Source organism: Pyrus communis, chromosome 6 (assembly GCF_041283825.1).
Source record: "Pyrus communis isolate YQ-2024b chromosome 6, ASM4128382v1, whole genome shotgun sequence".
NCBI classification, from domain to species: Eukaryota; Viridiplantae; Streptophyta; class Magnoliopsida; order Rosales; family Rosaceae; genus Pyrus; species Pyrus communis.
The window spans coordinates 17698571-17721743 of NC_142570.1; the positions used below are offsets into that span (position 1 = coordinate 17698571).

The window sequence follows — 23173 nt, forward strand, 5'->3', positions numbered from 1 at the left end:
AAGTCGCATAAATATGCTCCTATCAGATTTCATTGAGTGGTTCAATATGCATTGTACTTCGCAATTCCATTAAGTGGTCCAGAATCATATCCACTTATATTCTGTTGAAAGGTCCAGAATCCCTTCTACTCTGCGATTCCGTTGAGTGGTCTGGAATCCCCTTTGGTGTCTTGGTTCCGTTGAGTGGTTCGGAACCCGATGTTGATGGAATTCGTTGAGTGGTCCGAAATCGCATCATTTGACTTATTGGTTCCTTGGATTTGATTTATTTGAGAAAGCTTCAGAGATGTAAGCTTTGGTCGAACTATGTCACTCTAGCCCTGCATTTTGGTGTATGATATGTGTTATTGATTGGTGTGATTGGGGAATGATGTTGGTTGTGATTGTTGTCATTATGATTAGACTTGTTGATCAATATGACTAGAGATTATGTTGCGCCTTATCAAATGTTCCTCGTGATGTTGCATACCTGTTGTGTGGTATTATGTTGAGACATGGTGATTTATGTGATGATTGTTCGAGTGTAGTTAATGACGAACTACGAATGGCTTGATCCCTATTTAGGGTACTTAGGCAGTCTAATGAGGAGATTAGATGCAGCCATAAAGTATACGAAAAATTATTACATATTTGGATCTCGAGTTGTGCTTTGCCCGTATCCTGGAGGCGGGGTATGTTTGAGATACGGGTATTTGGTGGTCACGTGTCGATCCTAGACATATGTCGAGATCAGGGCATGACAAATTTAATGTATTTAAAACTTTAAAATTGCCCAGTTAGGTTTTAACTTAAAACTTATTTTAGACTCAAATATTGAAGAATGATTGGGTTAGTTTAAAACCTAAATTTTGTTGGGCCAGCCTTTTAAATCCCTAGCCCAAATTATACGTTAAATTTCCCAAAACTTTAGATTTTAACTCAAAACTTATTTTAGGCCTATCTGTTGGAAAAAGATTGTGTTAGTTTAAAACCTAAATTTTGGCTTTTACCCAAGGTTAGAGATGGTCTAAAAGGAGGGATCTCCATTTTTTCGAAAATTAGGGATTATTATGGGACCCATTCCACATCAAACTTCAACGCTTCGAACCGTCTATTTTGTAAATATCAATTCATAGATCATCTACACAAAACTTCAGTTCAATCCAAAAGCATTTTCCCATTTAATTGTAGCGATAAAGTTTCTTTATTTTTATTTTATTTTTTTGGAACAAACATATTATTTATACTTGACACACCCCGACCAGAGTCGAAGCATGGTGGCCGTCACGTGAGGGTGACGTAGCCACGTGCACAACAGAAGTGATAATAATAGAAAAATAAATAAAAACCAAAACTAAACCTACTTAAGCTAGAGATAAAATATAAGTGTATGAAAGTGATCAAGTATAAGATACATACATATCAGAGCATAGGTAAACGAAAGTGCAGTCGAACCAACTAAGTACTAATTATACAAATAGGGAGAAGATCCCTGCTTATTTATGGAGACTTCGGAACCGCCGTTAAGTCCTCGTGAGCCACCAAGGATGATCAGCTCCCTAGAACCTAGAAAGGCGCAAAACAAAAGGGTAAGTGGGCAAAAACAAAGCATTTGAAAACGTATTTATCTTTTCTGAAAATAATAACCCCTCTCCATAAAGTCCATATAGTTTCTAGAAAATAATGCTATATAGGTATGGAAACCAATACGCAAGATTAGCGAAAAACTGAAGTATGCCATGTCATAATATCTCAACAATAATAAATGTAAGCCAAGTGTGAAACCAATATAAAATAGTATGCCAGTCGAAGTCACCTAACATGACCTATACGACTGGATCTATAGCTCATCAATCTAGGCTAGCACACGAGTCGGAGTCACCGAATGTGACTTGTACGACAGGTTGGGTATAAATATGTACGCTCAAGTGCTACGATCACGTGAAGGCTGTGCGATAAATCACGGGTCACCTACAAGTCAGAACCACCTATTATGGTCTGTATGACAGGCTAGCACCAAACTTAGATCCAAGGTGAGCGTGCAGTGCGGGAGGTGAACGATCATGTGAAGACTAGCCCTAGCCCTGTGCGGGAACACTAATACCGAGGTGCAGCCATGATGAGCCCTAAATAAATATATGCATACCAATGCAATACAATCCATTCAATCACATCATACTCACCTGAAGCTTACCTGAGTCTCCGCAGCATCACACAATATAATTCACAGGTATAACAGTGCAATACTCAAAATGCAACTCATTTACGACATGGCATTCAAGGTATAAATCATTTAAGAAGAACATTTTGAAAACCGTAACATACATACATACATACATACATACATATATATATATATATATATATATAGAAAGCAAATGCCCACTCACGGATAAGTAGCAGGATCGTAGCCCCCTAGCCTCGCTTATCCACGTTCGTCCTCGGGATATGTCTCCACTATATGCAAAATAACTAATTTAACGTTAATTCAATAGCACATAAACAAAACCTAGGTTGAATTCCTCATACGTTGCTCAAATGGGGTGTTTCAATATACCAACGTGATCTACAAAACACCACGAACACCCCTATATTTTTAGAATAATTTTTGGACAACACGCATACCTTCACGCGCCGTCCAAGGCATGGCCACATGCACCGGCCACGCGCAGGCACATGCTTGATACGCTGACGGAACCATTAACGACGTTAAGGAATATTTTGTCAAGTTAGTAGAATATTCCGTTAAAATTACCTGACGCCGTTAGAATATTCCGTTAAAGTTAACGGAATATGCTTCTTCTTCTTCGGTGACTCACCGGAGTCTGCCATCGGTCGCCGTCTGGTTCACCAGTTTCTAGAAATTTTTCAAAGTTCAATATCTTTTTCATTTCTCAACCAAAATCTATGAAATTTATACGGATTTGAAGTTCTTGAAGAGTAAAACATAACCATACTTATTAGAGGTCCAAAAACCAATAGAAAATGGTCGAAAAAACCTTCGAAACCTCCAACTAAGTCTGCAACTCTGTGAAATGCCCACAATCATGTCGAAACCTACTCTAAGGTCTCTATGGAGTTGATTAGAGGCTTTCTTAAACCTTAAAACCCTGTGAAATGCCCACGATCGCATCGAAGGAAATCAGCTCATTGCTGGAGCTCTGGTTCCTCACGATTCCGACGTCCATTCTATAAACAAAGGGTAGGGTTAAGTTTGTGAAGTCGAGAGAAGTGTGATCGTAGCGTCAGTAGAGTCGATCTGTGAAGTTTTGGTATAGTTGAAGTGTAGGTGTGCTCTCAGGTGTACGGATGAGGGAGAAGGATAGAGAAAAGATGAGAGGGTATGGGTATGCGTATATGTGTGTGTGCACGCGCGAACGGGATTAGCTAGAAAGAAAAATATCATGGCCTTGATTGGGCTGCTGTGAGAGAAAGAGAAAGAGTTATGTTAAGTGGCCCAAGAAAAGTGAAATCAAACCCAAAATCTAATTGGGCCCAATAAAGTAGGAATTAAGGTGATTGGTGGATAAGAATAGATATAATCCACCCTAAAATATAATTCTACCCATTCTCGCTCTTTAATCGTCATAACTTTTTCGTTAGAAAGCCGATTCAACGCGCTTGTGACGCTGAGTACGATTTCATTACGATTGCGAGAAAATAATTTAAAACTACATATGTACTTCCACGTCACTAAGCCAACGAGGGCATATTCGTCACTTTACACACTCAGGAAGAAAATGTATGTATTAATTTGGAACGGGTCGTCACAGTCTACCCTGCTTAAGAAAATTTCGTCCTGGAAATTCCTACTCATTAACAACACATTAATAACGATAAAACAAACATGGATATAGATCTCGCATACACTCCTCAGTTTCCCAGGTGGCTTTCCCGACCAAATGGTTCCTCCACAAAACTTTCACGTGCGCACAGTCTTATTCTGGAGAATTTTATCTTTCCAATCTAAAATCGTCACTGACTCTTCATCGTAAGTCAAATCTAGGTTAATCTCTAGTGGTTGAGGAGGGACCACATGCGATGGATCAGAAACATAGTGATCAAGCATAGACACATGGAAAACGTCATGTACCTTTGATAACTCTGGAGGTAGCTCAAGCCTGTAGGCAACTTCACCAACTCACTTGGTGATTTGATACGGTATAATATACCGAGGACTTAACTTACCTTTCTTACCAAACTGTACCATGCCTTTCCACGGATAACTTTAGGAATACCCAATCTCCAACTTTATATACTCTATCAGTAGCATGTTTATCAACTATCAACATAGAGGAGTACGACAGGGTTTACCATAGAGTGCCTCAAAAGGTGACATGCCAATGCTAGAATGATAGATGTTATTATAAGCAAACTCGATAAAAGCTAAACGTTTATGCCAAACATCTCCAAACTACAACATTGAGGACCTCAACATATCTTCCAGTGTTTGAACAGTTCTCTCAGATTGTTCATCCGTCTGAAGGTGATAAGTTGTGTTGTAAAGCAATCTCGAACCGAGAGCTTCCTGGAAAGTTACCCAAAACTTAGAAGTGAACCTGGGATCCCAATCAGAAATGATACTCACTGGAACACCATGATATTTAACAATTTCCGAAATAAACCGTTCCACCAACTGATTCAACGAGTAATTTTCTCGAACATGTATGAAATGTGCTAACTTAGTGAGTCGATCCACTATCACCCAAATACCATCATAACCATTCCGCATACGAGGTAACTTGTACGCAAAATCCATGCTAATATCTTCCCATTTCCACTGAGGTATGGGAAGTGACTGTAATAACCCAAAAGGTTTCTTCCTTTCTGCCTTAACTTGCTAACAAGCTACACAGCGACTCGCATACTCAGCAATCTCTCTTTTCATACTAGGCCAATAATAGAAAGGTCGAATGGTGTAATACATCTTTGGTACTCCCAGGATGCATCACATAGGCCGAAATATGTGCTTCATCGAGTATATCTTTCTTTAATTACGCTATGTCAGGCACAAACATCCGATCACCCTGCATAAGATACCATCAGGCTTTGGAAATCCTGAAATCTTTCTTTTTCCCTCTAGACACTGCTTGTATTAACTCTTGAGATTCCAAATCATTCACCTAAGCTTCAAGTACACGATCCAATAAATTTGGCCTAACTTGAAAATTAGCAAGTAGAACTCCTTGGTAATCTTCACCTAATGTGACCCCAGTAGATCGCAATTCCATCAAAAGTGGAACACTACGTGCATAAACTGTGTTAAGTCGACCCTGGGATTTCCTACTTAAAGCATCAGCTACGGAGTTTGCACGACTAGGATGACACTTAATCGTGCAATCATAATCACTGAGCAACTCAACCCATCTCCGCTGCCTGAGATTAAGATCTTTTTAAGTAAAAATATATTTGAGACTTTTATGGTCAGTGAAGATCCGACACGTTTCCCCGTACAATTAATGCCTCCAGATTTTCAATGCAAAGATAATAATAACTAACTCGAGATCATGAGTGGGATAATTCATTTCGTGGGGCTTTATTTGTCGCGAGGCATCTGAGATCACTCGACCATGCTACATGAGTACACAGCCCAAGCCATTCAAAGAAGCATCACTATAAATCTCAAAGTTCCCACTGTCATCTGGAAGTGCCAATACAGATGCATAAGTGAGACAATACTTCAGTTGCTGAAAACTCTGCTCACAATCATCACTCCACTCGAACTTAACTCCCTTCCTGGTTAGCCTTGTCAATGGCAGGGCTATAACTGAAAAATCTTTAACAAAATGCCGATAATAACCTGCTAAACCAAGGAAACTCTGTACCTCTGTGACGGTCAGTGGCTGCTCCTAATTCTCCACTACAGCTACCTTCTGAGGGTCCACAAGAATACCCTGGGCTGATATCACATGTCCCAAGAACGACACTTGATCCAGCCAAAATTGACATTTACTAAACTTAGCATACAGTCGATGTTCCCTCAATTTCTTCAAAACCAGAGTGACATGTCGAGTATGCTTCGCCTTAGACTTATAATACACCAAAATACCATCAATGAACACAATAACGAACCTATCGAGATACAGGCGAAACACTCGATTCACCAGGTCTATAAAGGTTGTTGGAGCATTCATTAACCCGAACGACATCACAAGGAACTCGAAATGACCATAACGAGTTTAAAACACTGTCTTCGGAACATCCTCACACTTGATCTGCAACTGATAGTACCCTGATCTTAAATCAATCTTTGAGAACACACAAAACACCCCAAAGCTGGTAAAAAAGATCATCAATACGAGGCAACGGATAACGGTTCTTAATCGTCACCTGGTTCAACTGTCAATAGTCAATACATAGCCTCATAGTTCTTTCTTTCTTTCGCACGAACAAAACTAGAGCTCCACATGGTGAAGTACTCGGTTGGATGAAACCCTTATCAACAAGTTCTTCTAATTGGGTTTTCAATTCTTTTAACTCAACAGGAGCCATTCGGTAAAGGGTTAAAGAAATAGGATCAGTACCTGGAATTAATTCTATAGCGAATTCCACCTCACGATCTAATGGTAGTCTAAGTAAATCATCAGGAAAATGCCTAACTACCTAAACATCCTCCACACGAGTATAAGTATGCTCATTCAGCAACACATAAGCTAGATAGCCCTAACATCCTTTCCTCAACAATCGATTTGCCCTCATAGCAGAAATAACGCCATGTCTCAACCCACTACGCTCGCCCACAAAAGTAACCACAGGCAAGCTTGGCCGATGGAAAATAACTATCTTCTCATAACAATCCAACTTAGCTCGATTGTAATGTAACCAATCCATGCCCAGAATAACATTTAAATTAACAATATCCAGAGGAACAAGGTTAGCTGGCATGACAACATCCTCAACAAGAACAGGATATCCCTCATACTCCCAGCTAAAATAACAAATCTCCCCTCTAGGCATGGAAAACTCCAACTTATAACCGAATGGAGTAGGGTGTGGTTGAGTCTTTTGAGCAAACATATGAGAAATAACAAAGTGCGTGGCACCTGAGTCAATTAATACTCTAGCAAAATAACCAAGAATATTCAATGTAACCATAATCAAATCAGGGTTGCTCTGAGCATCTTGCAGATTAATATGGTGAACACAGCCCTTCGCTTGTTGCCGACCTCCACGACCTATGTTTCCTTGATTGCCGTGTCCCTGAATACCTTGTCCCTGGCTAGGCTAATTAGGCTGCCTAATCGAACCACCACTACATGAGGCAATGTCAAAATTCTGGGACTATCCCCCAGCATACAACTACGATCCGCCGCCCTCATACAGTGCATACGGCATATAGCCTCCCTGGTACAGTGGGTAACATCCCTGATAATAAGGATCAGGTAGATGTAGATATGCTCCTCTGGGATACTGAGCTATATCCCCCTAGTAGTGGTAGACACCCCCTTAACCTGTCGGAGTATAAGCATTAAGCCCCTGAATCTGCTGAAGGGGTACAGTTGGTGGTAATGCAAAGGGCTGAGGTTTCTACTGATTCTGCGGACGCTAATTAGCCTTATGCCCTGTCTAACCACAAGTAAAACATCTACCACTACCACCTTGTCTACACTCCCCAAAATGACGATTATTACACCTACGACACAATGGAGCACCAGAACTGCTAGGATTCCTCCGCTGTTGAAAGAGAGAACCACCTGTGGATCTGCCGCCTTTACATAGCGCGTTAGAATTCGAACCACCACTGGATGAACCAGAACCAGTACCACCCTGCTTAAAATTATATGTTTTGCGAGAACCGTAGGATGACTGCCCTTTATGCTTATTATAATTTTTCTGAGCATTACCTTTTTCTTCCTCCTCATCATTATCATCTGGAGCATTCTTGGAGTCCTCGACCCGAAGTAAAACCTTGAAAAATTCTTGATATCTAGAATACGGAGTCGTAGTCGCTATAGAACGCCACTTTTTTCGAGTACCTCACTTAAAACGTCGGAGCATCTCAAGAGGATTTGCAGCAATCTCTGAACAATATCAGGACAAATAAGTGAACTTTCGATGATACTCAGTAGCTAACATTTTCCCCTGCTTCAAATGGGAGAATTCTTCCCTCTTATGATCCAAATACTCCGGAGGTATAAATCTCTTCTGAAATAGATGCTTAAAAATCTCCCAATTTGTGGCATCTTCCACTGACAACTGAAAAGATTCCTATCTCCACCATGATGCAGCCTCCACACGTAAGAACCATGTGGTTGTCTCAACCCATCTATCCTTTAAAATATTTCCCTGTTACTGCATCACCGGAAAGGTTTTCTCAACATGTTCGAGCCAATGCTCAGCTCCCTCTGGCCCCTCATTGCCAAAGAAATCATTTAGCTTCAAATTATATACAGTCTCCAAGGGGGTCCTCTGGGGAGGACGAAGTGAGGCCTGAATCGCATTAGCAATAGCTTCACCAAGTTGTCCAATATATGGAAAATTAGACTTAGAAGAAGTACGTGGCTCTCTACAAGGCAGCATGGTTCTGACATAAGAGATTAAAATGATTAGGACTTAAGCAAAAATACAGGACTACCCAAACCTAGGCTCTGATACCAAACTGACACACATCGACCGGAGTCAAGGCATGTTGGCCGTCACATGAAGGTGACGTAGCCACGTGCGCAACAAAAGTGATAATAATAGAAAAATGCGTCTAAATAAAAACCAAAACTAAACCTCCTTAAGCTAGAGAAAATATAAGTGTGTGAAAGTGATCTAGTATAAGATACACACATATCAAAGCATACGTAAACGAAAATGCAGTCGAACCAACTAAGTACTAATCATACAAACTGGGAGAAGATCCCCACTTATTTATGGAGACATCAGAACCGCCGTGAAGTCCTCATGAGCCACCAAGGATGATCAGCTACCTAGAACCTGAAGGGGCGCAAAACAAAAGGGTGAGTGGGCAAAAACAAAGCATTTGAAAATGTATTTATCTTTTCTGAAAATAATAACCCCTCTCTGTAAAACCCATATAGTTTCCAGAAAATAATACTACATAGGTATAGAAACCAATACGCAAGATTAGCAAAAAACTGAAGTATGCCATGTCATAATATCTCAGCAATAATAAATGTAAGCCAAGTGTGAAACCAATATAAAATAGTATGCCAATCGAAGTCACCTAACATGACCTGTACGACTGGATCTATAGCTCATCAATCTTACCTGAGTCTCCGCAACATCACACAATATAATTTACAAGTATAACAGTGCAGTACTCAAAATGCAACTCATTTACGACATGGCATTCAAGGTATAAATCATTTAAGAAAAACGATCTGAAAATTGTAACATATATATATATATATAGAAAGTAAATGCCCACTCACTAATAAGAAGCAGGATCGTAGCCCCTTAGCCTCACTTGTCCACATTCGTCTTCGGGATATGTCTCACCTATATGCGAAATAACTAATTTAACGTTAATTCAAGAGCACATAAAAAAAACTTAGGTTGAATTCCTCATATGTTGCTCAAATGGGGTGTTTGAATATACCAACGTGATCTACTCAACACCACGAACACCCCCATATTTTTAGAATAATTTTTGGACGTCACACGCACCCTCACGCGCCTTCCAAGTAATGGCCACACGCACCGACCACGGGCAGGCACGTGTCTGGCACGCTGATGGAACCCCTAACGGCGTTAGGGAATATTCCATTAAATTAGTAGAATATGCCATTAAAATTACCTGACGCCATTAGAATATTCCGTTAAAGTTAACGGAATATGCGCCTTCTTCTCAGGTGACTCGCCGGAGTCCACCGCCAGCCGCCTTCTGCTTCGCCGGTTTCTAGAAATTTTTCAAAGTTCAATATCTTCTTCATTTCTCAACCAAAATCCATGAAATTTATACAGATTTGAAGCTCCTGAAGAGTAGAACAAAACCATACCTATTAGAGGTCCAAAAACCAATGGAAAATGGTTGGAAAAACCTTCAAAACCTTTGGTTAAGTCTACAACTCTGTGAATCCTTTTATCCCGACGTCAGCTCCCCCCTAAACCTACTCTAGGGTCTCTATGGAGTTGATTAGAGGCTTCCTTAAACCTTAAAACCCTGTGAAACACCCACGATCGCGTCGGAGGAAATCAACTCCTCACCGGAGCTCTGGTTCCTCACAATTCCAACATTTGTTCTATAAACTAAGGGTAAGGTTAAGTTTGTGAAGTCGAGAGGAGTGTGATGTGATGTGAAAATTAACTTGACACACAAATTAAACCTTATTTGTGACAATTATAGTAGATATGTAAGTAGGGATCGTTCTAGACCGGGGATTAACTAGGGATGCTAATCAATACAAATAAGACTCAAAAACACTAAACTAGACTCTATAGACTCAAAATTAACTTAAGACACTTAAAACAGCAACCAACAATCAACAAGACTCAATTCTAGACCTAACAAGTGATTTGGACGAAAATAGGACTTAACTTGACTCAAAAGACTAAATGAAAACAGATTTTGACTCAAATAACAAAACTAAATGAAAGGGGGATTGTTTTTGACGAATTTAAAACTTAAAACAAAAACTTTGTAGAAAACACTTTGGAAAAACAAATTTAAGTGAATTACATGGGTGAAAGGCTAGTTAGAGGGTCCTTTTCCACACATGATATATGCATATGAACCACTTTCCTAGTTATTATTCCTTTAAACTATGAACGACAACGCCCCAAGTTAGTTGCATCGCACAACTAACCATCAGATTTTCCTTATTTCATTGAATTAGATGGAATACGCATCCAAACCAAATTATCTTTCTCAAGTTCCTCATATGAAACTGTAGACATCGAAATTTCAGTAAAACAAATGTTCACCAATGCATTAAAGTTTTGACGTGTCAAGGCATACATGGCATACGCCACGTGTTGTACAAATTGTACACATGGCGTGTGACTCAACAAAATAGGAAGAAATACCCTTGAAGGATTAAACAAGTTTTTCTTCTCATTTTGGGCAATGACAAGGCAAGTACATTTCAATCCATTGAGGATTAAAACAAGTTTTTCTTCTCATGTTGGGCAATGACAAGGCAAGCACACTTCAATCCATTACGGATCAAAGCAAGTTTTTCTCATGTTGGGCAATGACAAAGCATACACATTTCAAGTTTAAAATGGTGTTAAGTGGGAAATTAGGCCATAAGTTAGACCACTTCAAGTTTAAAATGGTATTAAGTGGGAAATTAGGCCATAAGTTAGACCACTTCAAGTTTAAAATGATATTAAGTGGGAAATTAGGCCATAAGTTACACCACTTCAATTTCAATATTGCATTAAGTGGGAAAATTAGGCAATGGTGCTTGGAAAGGAAAAAAATATTTTGTGGTGGTGATTCATTCTCAAAGCCTATAAATAGGCTTCTCCATCAAGGTATCAAGCATCAAGGAATTCACAAATACATTTCTTTACTCCAAAATTAGAAGAGAATTCCCCAAATCCTTGAAGCTTTGAAACTCCAAAGCTTCCAACCATCCAATCGTTCTTCAAGACTAAGCCCAAAAGCCCTTGAAGATCTGTTCATCCATCAACCTTCAAGATCAAGCCCAAAAGCCCTTGAAGAAATCCACACAACCATTATTCAAGATCAAGCCCCGACGGCCCTTGAAGAAAGTGTCCATCGTTCATCCTAAGATCAAGCCCCAACGGCCCCTTGGATCAACAACCTCAACAAATCCACACATCCAATCGTTCTTCAAGATTAAGCCCAAAAGCCCTTGAAGATCCGCTCATCCATCAACCTTCAAGATCAAGCCCAAAAGCCCTTGAAGAAATCCACACAACCATTATTCAAGATCAAGCCCCGACGGCCCTTGAAGAAAGTGTTCATCGTTCATCCTAAGATCAAGCCCCAACAGCCCCTTGGATCAACAGCACAAACAAATCCACACATCCAATCGTTCTTCAAGACTAAGCCCAAAAGCCCTTGAAGATCTGCTCATCCATCAACCTTCAAGATCAAGCCCAAAAGCCCTTGAAGAAATCCACACAACCATTATTCAAGATCAAGCCCCGTCGGCCCTTGAAGAAAGTGTTCATCCGTTCATCAACTGTTCATCCTTAGATCAAGCCTCGACGGCCCTTTGGATCAACAACTCATCCATAAACCTACACCCTACGAAGGTAGAATCAGATGACCAAATTTGAGAGAGATCGTAACCCCAAAATCATAAACACAAAAATATTATTTTGTACACGTTATTCTGGTTTCTTGTTTCAAAGAAACTTTCGTGTTCACAAATTTGGCACACCCAGTGGGACATCTCTACCTCTCATCTCTATCCTCAAATCATCGAAAAACGCAAATGGCATCAAGAAAGGATCAAGCTGTTCCTGCAATCAAAGCAAATAATAAGAACATCATCGCCGCAAGTGGTGATATTTCGGGCACCATAACCCGAAGTAAGGCAAGAGCTCTTTTTGCCGCGGCTTCCGCCCCTGCATTAACTCTGTCAAAGGAACAAGAGCACCTGAGGCACGAGCCTGTGATCACCCTAGCCTCGCTAAGGGCATCAAGAGGGGAAAGCCTGAGGAAATACTCAGAATCCCTACTCTCCGACGCTGATTCGAGCGGCAGTACAACCATGCAAGTCATGACCACTGGAGTAACTTCAATCGAGGAGCAGCTAGCTCAGATGAATGAAGCAATCGCAAAGCTCACACGGACTGCAGAGGAGAAAAACTTGCAAACCGCCGGACTCATCAACCGTCTGGAGGCACAACATGGCCTCAAAATGAAACCAAGCTTTCTTCCAACTAAGAAGACCGAAGAAGGCTTTAACCCAAATGCCTACGAACTCATGTCAAAGGCTAGGCATGACTTTGCTTCCTCTTCAAATCTTGGAAAGAAGGTTTCAAACACCGTCAATGACAAAGATCGTGACCTCACCGAGACTCAAAAGAAGTTGAAGGAGCATGATTACGGAGTTGACAACAACATAGCTGGACTTGGCTTCACACCAAATACACCCGTGAAGATTTCAAGCAAAGTGAAGAAAGCTAGCACTCAACACATCAGCGTGAGCATTGAACAAGACCAAAAAGAGCCTAAACCCGCCCCTCGGACGTCGGTCTTCGATAGGATGAGCCATTCAAGCTCCAGAATTTCAGTGCTTAATCGCATTGGTAGTCAAGGCCGAACCTCTGTCTTCAAGAGGCTTAACGCGCCACATCCCAAAACTCTGTTTTTGAAAGGTTGTTAAAGCCTAAGAAACAAAGCAACACAGCTATCTCTCCTCTGCGACGATCAGCTTCGGAAAGATTTGAAGATAATGAGAAGCCTTTTGGAAAGAGGAAGACAACACCGAAGGAAGAAAAGTTCGATGGGTTAGCAGAAAAAGGCGACGTTCGAAGCTTGATTCCTTCAAGGATGAAGCGCCAAGCAATCCTAGAGGTCGACACAAAAGGACCACTGAAAGTAAGGAGGCGCATCATCGTCCACACTGGCAAATCTTCATGCCAACAAACCCAAGAGGACGGCACTGAAGATGAAATCCCTAAGAAAGATGTCACTTCTGGCTCTTTCGACTCAAAGTCTTCACCTCGACTGTTAGGGGCATGCTCCAAGTCAAGTGAAATTGAAGGATGTACTCATGTCACTCCGAAGAAACTGCACGAGAAACATATGTCTTCTCCACAAGTGCACCAATCAGAAAGGAGGGAAAGCAGCTTTCGCCAACCTCCAAAGCAATGTGAAAATGTTGAAGATAAGAAAATTTCAACACAAAGATCGTTCATGCGCGATCTCTTCTTCATCGAAGACTTATTCAATTTCTCGATCAAGGCTCCTTGCTATGAAGATTGTGAGGAATGCCTTTCGAAGATCGCTTCGAAGAAATTGGACAAGCAACAACCATCTTGTCCACAAGCTCCTTATCTGCACGAGTTGAAACTGCAAACGACACCACAAGCTCCTCGTTCGCACGAGCCTAAAAGGTGACACCAAACGCTCCTTGCCTGCACGAGCTGAAACTGCAAACGGCACCAAAACGCTCCTTGCCTGCACGAGCTGAAACTGCAAACGGCACTAAAACGCTCCTTGCCTGCACGAGTTGAAACTGCAAACGGCACCAAACGCTCCTTGCCTACACGAGCTGAAACTGAAAACAGCACCAAACACTACTTGCCTGACGAGGAGGTGTTCTACATCGAAATCTTCCCAACATGGACGATGTTCTTCGACGGATCCGCACGAGCAGACGGAGCGGGGGCAGGAGTAGTATTCATGTCGCCACAAAGGCAAATACTACCTTACTCCTTCCAACTGAATGAGCTATGCTCCAACAATGTTGCTGAGTACCAAGCATTGATCATCGGGCTCCAAATGGCGATCAACATGGAAATCACAGCTCTTGAGGTATATGGCGATTCCAAGCTCATAATCAATCAACTCTTAACTGAATATGAGGTGAGGAAAGATGATCTCGTCCCATACTTCCGGCTAGCGACCCAACTGCTACAAAAGTTCGAAGCTGTGACACTAGAACATGTGCCAAGAAAGGAAAATCAAATGGCAGACGCTCTCGCCAATCTAGCCTCGAGTATGACACTAGGAAAAGATGAAGTTGCAGACGTGCCAGTTTGCCAAAGATGGGTGATTCCGCTCGTTAATGAAATGTCACTAGATGATACAAATGTCATCTCAGTACTTCCAGTCGATGCTGAAGAGTGGAGATAGCCGCTGATCGACTACTTAGAGCACGGAAAGCTTCCAGATGATCTCAGACACCGTTCCGAAATATGTCGACGAGCACCTTGCTTCCTTTACTACAAAGGAACACTCTATCGACGCTTTTTTGAAGGAGTGCTCCTGAGATGCCTAGGTGAGGAAGAAGTTAATCTAGCCATGGAAGAAGCACATTCAGGTGTGTGTGGGGCACATCAGTCTGGACCAAAGCTACATTTCCGGCTTAAAAGAATGGGTTACTACTGGCCGAGCATGGTGAAGGACTGCCTGGAACACGCCAAAAGGTGCCAAGCCTGCCAATTCCACGCCAACTTCATACATCAACCGCCTGAACCATTACACCCTACAGTTGCTTCATGGCCGTTCGACGCATGGGGATTGGACGTTGTAGGACCAATTACGCCAAAGTCATCTGCAGGGGAAGCTTACATCCTAGCTGCAACAGATTACTTCTCCAAGTGGGCTGAAGCCATCCCTTTAAGGGAAGTAAAAAAGGAAACTGTTGTTCGTTTCATCAAGGAGCATATCATCCACCGATATGGGGTGCCTCGCTACATTATCACTAACAACGGAAAGCAGTTCTCCAACCGACTCGTGGACGAGCTTTGCGACAAATACAAGTTCAAGCAGCACAAGTCTTCCATGTATCATGCTCCGGCCAACGGCCTCGCGGAAGCATTCAACAAGACGCTGTGCAACCTCCTGAAAAAGGTAATCGGCCGAACAAAGAGAGATTGGCATGAAAGAATAAGTGAAGCACTTTGGGCATAAAGGACTACACATAGGACTCCTACCCAAGCTACACCTTATTCTCTCGTATATGGCGTAGAAGCTGTTCTACCGCTCGAAAGTCAAATTCCCTCACTAAGGATGGCTATACAAGAAGGCTTGACTGATGAAGAAAATGCAAAGTTGCGCCTTCAGGAGTTGGAAGGGCTGGATGAGAGAAGGCTCGAAGCTCAACAACACTTGGAATGCTACCAAGCACGGTTATCCAAGGCATTCAACAAGAAAGTCCGCCCAAGGTCTTTCCAAGCCGGAGATCTCGTGCTGGCATTGCGTAGGCCTATCATTACAACGCATAAGACAAAAAGCAAGTTCACATCAAAGTGGGATAGACCCTACGTAATACAAGAGATCTACACCAATGGCGCCTACTTAATCATGGCAGAAGTAGGGTTGAAGATCGGCCCCATCAACGGCAGATTTTTGAAGCGCTACTACCCCTAAAACAAACGCACCAACGCTCCTGGTCCGCATGAGCATAAAAGGCGACAACCAAAGCTCCTCGTTCGCACGAGCCTAAAAGGTGACAACCAAACGCTCCTTGCCTGCACAAGCTGAAACTGCAAACGGCACCAAACGCTCCTGGCCCGCAAGAGCATAAACTGTGTACGGCAAAATCATCAAAAAAAAAAAAAAAAAAAAAAAAACCATCACTCATTTGAACTACATCATGACTTGATCCCTCCTCAACCAAGGGTACGTAGGCAACTTGAAACTTCAAAACTTCAAGTACAGTCACATCATCAAAAAAAAAAAAAAAAAAAAAGAAAAAAAAAAGGGAAATAACACATCTTGGTGATGTATATGTTTTATCTGTATTTAGCACAATACACTAAATAAAATAAAGCATGTTCATTGATCTCTGAGAAATTACAAGTGCGTACAAAAAAAAAAAAAAAAAAAAAAAAGATGGACCTTTCATAAAGGTTGTTCACGTGAAGCCCCACTACTTGGGAAAACTACAGAAGCGGGAGGCATCAAAGAAGAGGCCTCAATACTTGGTGGAACGCTAGATGAGCCAGGAAAAAGATGCATCTGGAAGAAAGCAGCAAGCCTTTGACGGTCACTTTGAATTCGACCACTGGATTCTTGCAGCTCATCAAGCTTCCTCTTCATGCCCGTCGAATAGTTATTTGCAAGCACATGCAAACTTCTATTCTCGTGCTTAAGCTGTTTGATCTCTTGCTTAAGAGTTTCCACCTCCGCCATCAATGATTCCACTTGGCGGGATCGAGCAAGTAGGCGTTGGCCCATGTTGGACACAGAGCCTGCGCACTGAACACTGAGAGTTAGGGACTCTTGAACGGCCAACTCATCGGACCGTTCTGAAAGCAGCCTACTATCTTTTGGAGTGAGGAAGTTCCTAGCTACTATCGTAGCTGTTGTTGCGTCCTTCATCACAGAATCTTCACCTGTCAAAGGGCCATTAGAAGATAAGAAAGAAGGGCACCATACATTTACTTGACGCGGCGCACTCGGATCACTGCTGAGACTCAAATCTAAGCAAATGTTAGACGGGTTAGCCATTGTCAAAAGGTTAAAAGAGAAAGGTGGATGGAGTAAAATCAGAAAGGGCCGAAGACGATTTTCACAAACGGGCGATCTTCAAAGTGTGCATGTTGGAGGTGATCGATACCTCTATAAAAAGCCAAGGCGACACGACCACCGATTCAAAAAATCGAATTTTCCTGCGTGAAGTTCGGCGACGCTTTCGCGGCTTTTCAGATAACGCGTTCAACTTTGTCAAAAGATCTCTGACAAAGTTGAAAACACGTGAAGGTTATCATCCCAACTACGCGCCTTTGCCAACAAGCGTGGTGACAGAGCCGCACCCGTGACTACTTTTTCGAAGAGGCGCTCGCTCAGAAATCGAAGAGACGCTTGTTAAAAAATCGAAGAGACATTTGTCGACAAGGGTAAAAGAACATAACCACCACTTGCTATTGGGAAATCCCTATATATGTCGACCTTCATCTTTTATGGCAAGGCAGACCTGAAAAAAAAAAATGCCCAACTCTTCCTCACCTCTGAGGGCGCACTCCCAGCAAAGCATCTCGAAATACTCAATTTTTTTCTTCTTCCCCAAAGAAGATACCAGATGCCTGGAATACAGATGAGGCAGGAGGAAACGGTAAATCGAAGCATGTGGAGACAAGCACAACAAATATATGTGTTGATTCATTCGCTGCTTCTTCAAAAGCAAAAGTATCTCATATCATCAAGGGCGAAAGCAAAGGTATCTCATATCATGCTTTTTCCTTGTCTTTTCCTTTGCCCTTGTTCTCACCTGCCAAGGCAAGGACAGAGAAAGCAATATGTCGGAACCTCCACTCAAACTTGCGCTGCCACCAAGAAGTGAGGGTCCATTCAAATGCAAGGTTTGCATTCAACTCCTGCATCAGAGGACAAATACTACAAGAGAAGATGTTAAACCTGCATAAGGAAATACCACTTCTGCAAAGGGAGCATGTAAGGCAAGTGAAAATGATACATCGAAGCATGTGGAGACAAGCACAACAAATATATGTGCTGATTCATTCGCTGCTTCTTCGAAAGCAAAGGTATCTCATATCATGCTTTTTCCCTGTCTTTTCCTTTGTCTTTATTATTACTCGCATGGCAAAGTGAAAGAGAGCAATCAGCCGGCACTTGGAGTCAGTCTTCCGATCTGGAACCGACTACCTGGAACCTTTGCCTGGTTGCTTACCTAGCGTTACTCGAGTAGTCATCTTCAACGGTTGATACACTGCCAGAGAAGGGACAAGGAAACTTCAATCTTTCCAATTCGTATTCAATACGAATTGGAAAGATTGAACAAAGAAACAGGTCAGCACCTCCACCTCGTACTTGCCTGCCATATCCTGAAACCGCTCGTAGACCTTCGGTGGGAGACCAAAAGAATCCTGCTGCCCAGTTCAAGAGTAGCACAAAGGAAAATCAACGAGCGGAGGAGACCAGAAGAATCCTCCAGCCCAGTTCAAGATCAAGCCTCAATGGCCCTTGAAGAAATCACAAGTCCGATTCAAAATCAAGTGTTCACCACCCTTGAATCAAATTCAACTCCAGATAAAAGGAGTAAGTTCAGACCTTCGGGGGAGACCAAAAGAATCCTCCAGCCTAGTTCAAGACTAAGCCTGTGGAAAATCAACGATTGGAGGAAACCAGAAAATCTTCCAGTCGAACTCAAGATCAAGCCTCAATGGCCCTTGAAGAAATTTTCAGCCCAATTCAAGATCAAGCCTCGACGGCCCTTGGGTTGACATCTACATTAAGGGACTTCAAAACGCATCTTCTACACGTGACAAGCACATGTCTACGACGCGCCTTGAAGTGGGGGCATTTGTAGACATCGAAATTTCAGTAAAACAAATGTTCACCAATGCATTAAAGTTTTGACGTGTCAAGGCATACATGGCATACGCCACGTGTTGTACAAATTGTACACATGGCGTGTGACTCAACAAAATAGGAAGAAATACCCTTGAAGGATTAAACAAGTTTTTCTTCTCATTTTGGGCAATGACAAGGCAAGTACATTTCAATCCATTGAGGATCAAAACAAGTTTTTCTTCTCATGTTGGGCAATGACAAGGCAAGCACACTTCAATCCATTACGGATCAAAGCAAGTTTTTTCTCATGTTGGGCAATGACAAAGCATACACATTAAAAGTTTAAAATGGTGTTAAGTGGGAAATTAGGCCATAAGTTAGACCACTTCAAGTTTAAAATGGTATTAAGTGGGAAATTAGGCCATAAGTTAGACCACTTCAAGTTTAAAATGATATTAAGTGGGAAATTAGGCCATAAGTTACACCACTTCAATTTCAATATTGCATTAAGTGGGAAAATTAGGCAATGGTGCTTGGAAAGGAAAAAACTATTTTGTGGTGGTGATTCATTCTCAAAGCCTATAAATAGGCTTCTCCATCAAGGTATCAAGCATCAAGGAATTCACAAATACATTTCTTTACTCCAAAATTAGAAGAGAATTCCCCAAATCCTTGAAGCTTTGAAACTCCAAAGCTTCCAACCATCCAATCGTTCTTCAAGACTAAGCCCAAAAGCCCTTGAAGATCTGTTCATCCATCAACCTTCAAGATCAAGCCCAAAAGCCCTTGAAGAAATCCACACAACCATTATTCAAGATCAAGCCCCGACGGCCCTTGAAGAAAGTGTTCATCGTTCATCCTAAGATCAAGCCCCAACGGCCCCTTGGATCAACAACCTCAACAAATCCACACATCCAATCGTTCTTCAAGATTAAGCCCAAAAGCCCTTGAAGATCTGCTCATCCATCAACCTTCAAGATCAAGCCCAAAAGCCCTTGAAGAAATCCACACAACCATTATTCAAGATCAAGCCCCGACGGCCCTTGAAGAAAGTGTTCATCGTTCATCCTAAGATCAAGCCCCAACGGCCCCTTGGATCAACAGCACAAACAAATCCACACATCCAATCGTTCTTCAAGACTAAGCCCAAAAGCCCTTGAAGATCTGCTCATCCATCAACCTTCAAGATCAAGCCCAAAAGCCCTTGAAGAAATCCACACAACCATTATTCAAGATCAAGCCCCGACGGCCCTTGAAGAAAGTGTTCATCCGTTCATCAACTGTTCATCCTTAGATCAAGCCCCGACGGCCCTTTGGATCAACAACTCATCCACAAACCTACACCCTATGAAGATAGAATCAGAGGACCAAATTTGAGAGAGATCGTAACCCCAAAATCATAAACACAAAAATATTATTTTGTACACGTTATTCTGGTTTCTTGTTTCAAAGAAACTTTCGTGTTCACAGAAACGCATGCTAGAGATACATGTCAAAAGTAATCATAAGCATTGACAAAGCATTCATCACCATGAAACACATGAGACTCATACCAAGGATTTACTTAACGCGATTGTGACTAGCAACCTCCACTACTTGTGAATATAAGTGAATAACTATTACGTGAAACCCCCTTATACTCTAGTATCAAATTCATGCATGCAAATTAAGTGTCGACCCCCAACCCACATACATAAACAAGTTTTAATAACTTAGATAAGCAAATCACATTCATGCCTTAAGAAACAATAACTGGACGTAATCAATTCATATAAAACATATAATCATGGTTTCGAATTCACCTCTAACTAAAAAGAAATTAGTTCCACATGTTCTTCATAATTGAAAACCAAATTAACATAAACATTGAACTAAAACTAAGGATAGAATACACCTAGAAACAATCCACACTCTAATGGAAAATTTCGAACCCTCCTTGGATGGCAGATTGCACAAGTCTTCTTATCCTTCCTTCCTTCTTTGCGGCACTAGGGTGGTGTAGGGTGAATTGTGGTGTTTGATGGCTAAAAGTATGAATGAATGAATGAGTGAATGGATGATTTGAATGGTGCGGCATAGGGTTGTATTTATAGGGCTTAAACCCTAGGGAAATCAGATTAGGGTGTGGTAGAAATTAGGGGGGGAAAGGTTTGCACAATCCTAGGGGAAAAGGATTAGGATTCCATGGCAAAAACCAAGGAAGAAAGGGAAAAGGATTGCAAATTCTAGAGCTTCTAGAAGAGGGGGAGGTGCCACTCGTGTAGGGTTTCTAGAAACAATGTGTTTTGTGGCAGAAATTGGACTTCTAGAAGGGATAAAGGGTGCGACACCTATTTAGGAGGAGATAGGGTCTTCTAGAACCATATATTTAGGTGTTCTAATGTGAAATTAAGTCCTCTTTGCAGCTGGAATTAAGGTAGCAAAAGATTAGGATAGGATAAGATAAGATAAGGTTGGATAAGATAAGATTGGATATGATAAGGTTGGATAGGATAAGGTTGGATAATGTTCCTTATTTCTTGCTCTTTCCTTATCCTCTTTGTATTTGAACTTCTTTCTCCAGATTTGTAGCATTTCCTAGCCTCTCTTGACTTCAATTTTGTCCATCCACTTTGCTCCATAGTTAAGCTATCCAATCCATGCCCAAAACCGCTCCAAATAGCTCCAAAATGCACTTTCTTGCTCCTTTTGCCATTAGGACCTAAAAACATACGAAAATAGCTTAAAAGACTATAATAAGTAGTAGTTAACTAACTAAATGCAAGGAAACAACATACCTAAGTAGCATAAATATGCTCCTATCAAATTCCCCCACACTTAGCTTTTGCTAGTCCTCAAGCAAAATGAAATAAACAAAACAAACAAGACACAATCCAAACCTTCCAACAATTGCCTCAAGGATTTCCAATGCAACATGACATATTAAAGATTACTACTCCCATAGATTTTAGCTATCCCTACCCCTTAGCATATACTTAATCATAGTCACCACTCACTAGCTCACATTTAATCAATTAAAACAACATTTTGAATTTAGTAACATGCCTTAGAGAATTCCTCAATTCCTCACCGGATATACTCTCTATTTTCTCATAGATTTTCTGACTACACTCCCTACACTAAGTATATGTGAGAAGATTGATGTAAACATGTAGACTAGCACTCACATAAGTTATAATCAAAGAAGGCAATTTCTGGAATTATTAACATGTATATGATCTCATGAATGGAATGTTACTACTTAGACACGAGAACGAGGGATACCATATGCTCAAACCAATTTTAAACTCCACATATTGAAACACATAACAATCAAGATCGAAGTCAAAGGGTTGTAACAGGACTAAGGTATTGGTTAACAAAGAAAGGTAAGGATAAACAAAAGTTCTTAAAGCAATAATAAGCAAAGTAATGAAATAAACACTTAGAATTCACTTTTGAATGCAGAAATCAACTTTGAACACCAAGGGAAACTTCACACAAAACTTAGGGTCAAATTCAAACTTTTGGACCCTTTCTTCAACAATCAACACTTGTGAGTTCATTCTCACTTATTTTCAACTCCTTTTCTTTCTTTTCTTCTTCTTTTTCACGTTTTTTTTTCTTTTTTTCTTTTTTTCTTTTTCTTTTCTTTCTCTCGTTCCCTAGTCTTCCTTTGGCACACAAATCATACGTTCCCCTAGATTTCCCACGAAAATCCTTCCCCCACACTTGTTTTTCTGCAAATTGTAGAACAAAAGGAATTCCCTCTAAGTCATGCTTTACTATACTTTAAGAACAAAGGTATGGATAGTCCTATTCTAGGCTAGGTAAGGAAAATGTGGGCTAACAAAGACAATAGGCTAACAAAGGCTCAAAGGGGTTAACATACAATACATATGCAAAGGGTAAGGCTTTTTGGCTCTGGTTTTAACTAAACAACTTCATCTTGTTTTATGTTATGCACTCAATTTTATGCTTTGAATGAAATGGGCATGAGTCCTAGTATTTGGAACTATAGTGATGAAACGCATTCTAAGTAGCAACCAAGCAAAGAATTATGAGATCATGCAACGACTTTAAAAAACAAAAACATCAAGATTAATAACTCTCCAAATGAAGTTTAGGCTCAAGTCTCTCATGGTTGTAACGTTAGTTTGAGTTCCTTCCTTCAAGCATGTTACAAAAACTGATTTTTTTTCTTTGTGATTACATGTGAATTCGTAAATGACAACTACAACTAAGCATACACCAAAGAGCATATCAAACTTCCATCCATGTTTGTAACTTTCTTTAATAGTCATGCAATTAAAAACCAAATCCTCATCATTGTGTTGGAAGGTATCCTAAGACACAAAC

At 41.1% G+C, this 23173-nt stretch overlaps 1 pseudogene; it reads right to left on the bottom strand.

Moving 5' to 3' along the window:
- Positions 1–7484: 7484 nt before the first annotated feature.
- Positions 7485–8499, bottom strand: LOC148696370 (uncharacterized; annotated as a pseudogene).
- Between the last annotated feature and the right edge of the window lie 14674 nt (positions 8500–23173).